This window comes from Pseudorasbora parva, chromosome 15 (assembly GCF_024679245.1).
Source record: "Pseudorasbora parva isolate DD20220531a chromosome 15, ASM2467924v1, whole genome shotgun sequence".
Classification (NCBI taxonomy): Eukaryota; Metazoa; Chordata; class Actinopteri; order Cypriniformes; family Gobionidae; genus Pseudorasbora; species Pseudorasbora parva.
The window spans coordinates 13,985,150-13,987,649 of record NC_090186.1 but is presented as its reverse complement, the minus strand read 5'-3'; the positions used below and the strand labels follow the sequence as shown (position 1 = coordinate 13,987,649).

Below are 2,500 nucleotides of genomic sequence, written 5' to 3'. Positions count from 1 at the left end.
TTTTTCTTCTAAAACTCTCAAAACTGTAAATGGCTTCTGAAGGGCGAGTAATTTCTAACTATTGTTACATTAGTTGTGTTAAGATGCCTTGTTTATATGTGTTAAGACTTTGTGTTACCCGTCCAGCTATCTAAAAGGTGTTACAATTCAATAAAAATTTGCATGATAAGTATTATGTATTCAGTTGATTTCTGAAGAGATAAATCGAATTTCAAATTCCCCTTTGCCATTTTGGCATAGTTTGCCAGTCCAAATTTCAAACATTTCTTAAAACAATATCCATTTACTTAAGTAGTTTAGCTTCAAAAATTGAATTAGAATATCACTTCCTGGTTACCACGGATGAAAATACATGCTCCGAATCGAAGGATAAATAGCTTTGAAAATGAGTGTATTATACAAGTTCACAAGTGCTGATTTCAGTTGTGTGATGAACATCAGTGCTTGTGAACTTATTTTGTCAATAAAAGGGATAACTAAAATAACATGAGATTTTTTGTCCTGTTTTCCATGGGAATTAATCAAGATTAAGTGAGTTGAAGCTTAAGAGAAGCAAAATGATCTGCCAATGATGTAAGAAAAAATGGAAAGTGGGAATTCAGGCCTAAAATTTGATGTATATATCTGAAAATCTGAGTATACTATAGGCTCGAGAGATCAGGGGTCAAATTAGGCCTTGTTGAGGTCATTCCCTATTTTCACCAACATCTTTGTAAATGACCCCAATCCTAAGCTATTTTTATCTATTTTTTTAACTCTTTTCACCACTGGTCTCAACAAAGAGGATATATTTGATGCTGACTAAGGTTCATGCCTAGATTCATGCCTTTCACTGATGTGTTGTGTTTTGCAATAAAATCAAGTCACATTAAAGGTGTGTATACAAAATATTTTTATTTGCAAAAAAACCAAAATAAACATCCATAACAGGAAGAAGTGATGTCAGTCAGGCAACAGACAGAGGCATAAATTAACTTACCCGTCCTGCGCCAACAATGGGCCAGGTGAGGCATTAAAAATGCTCCAATTCCATTTGTATATATATATATATATATATATATATATATATATATATATTTGCTGTGTCAACTTTTACTGGTGTTTTTGATACTAAATATTATTAAAAATATTAATAAAAAGGACACACATCATAATATACATTGTCTGTTTATTCTTGATATAATATTATTACAAAGGACATGCATCATTATATACAAATAGACAAGCAATTAGAAGCACTTTGTATTCACATGTCTTTGGTAACACTTTACAATAATGTTCTTTTTTTCCCCAAATATATTTATTTGGCATTTATTTAAACATTGGAACAATAAATAAATGAATAAATAATAATAATAATGATATTAAAAATGAATGAACAACAACAAAAAAAACAACAACAACAACAACTATAATAAAATAAAAAATGAATGAACACAGAAGTGAGACATACATTTTGATACATCACAGTTCACAGCCTTTCATTTTGTAATTTAACTTTGCTACTTTAACAGGAGTAATTAGTTATTTTGCTGGAATACAAGAACTGCCTTACACAATGGCCATGACCCAAACAAAAGAGATGGATATGGTTTAACCATGTTGTCTGGTCTACTTGGTTACAATTGTCCAAATTTTCTTAAAGTCTTTTAGTTTCCCTTTGACTTATATATATATATACACATGCACACAAACACTCATACACACACATATACATTGTCACAAGGTAAGGTGTGAGTGTGAGTCTGTGCGCGCGTGTGTGTGTGTGTGTGTGTGTGTCTTTTACTCATCTGATCTTGATTTACACATTCTTAGTTATTTGAGTGAAACAGTAACTGTGTGAGGAAGGGTTTTGAAAGTGGCCAAAGTAAAGTTAAAAATGTGTCTAATATTTGTGTTGATATAATAAATGCAAACATCACATGTGGACCTGAGCATTAAAGCACATTCCTGTGTTCTTCTTCTCGTTTATACAGGTGTGCAGATGATGCAGGATCTGCATTTTTGGAATCAGATACGACGATTAAGGGTTTATAGACCACAGAGACGTCTAATATTGTCCAGAGTGGCTGTAGTGAAATAAATGACAATCTCATGGATCTTATGATATGCATTTTCGGGATAAGATACGACGATTAAGGGTTTATAGACCACAGAGACGTCTCATATTGTCCAGAGTGGCTGTAGTGAAATAAATGACAATCTCATGGATCTTATGATATGCATTTTCGGGATAAGATACGATGATTAAGGCTTTATAGACCACAGAGACGTCTCATATTGTCCAGAGTGGCTGTAGTGAAATAAATGACAATCTCATGGATCTTATGATATGCATTTTCGGGATAAGATACGATGATTAAGGGTTTATATATAACACAATAATTCAAGTTAAAAAGAGTTATTTATTTTGGATGAAGGCATATTTTTTTTAATTGACAGCCATAATTGAGGGTGACATGATTGTGTGAGGGGTGGCCAGGGGCATGAAGTGCAAATT

The 2,500-nt window shown here is 32.6% G+C and overlaps 1 long non-coding RNA gene across 1 annotated transcript in view; it reads right to left on the bottom strand.

Annotated features, from left to right (window-relative positions):
• The window catches only part of LOC137041168 (uncharacterized), a 22,906-nt gene that overhangs the window by 15,414 nt on the left and 4,992 nt on the right, over positions 1–2,500 (bottom strand). The window lies entirely within an intron of this gene.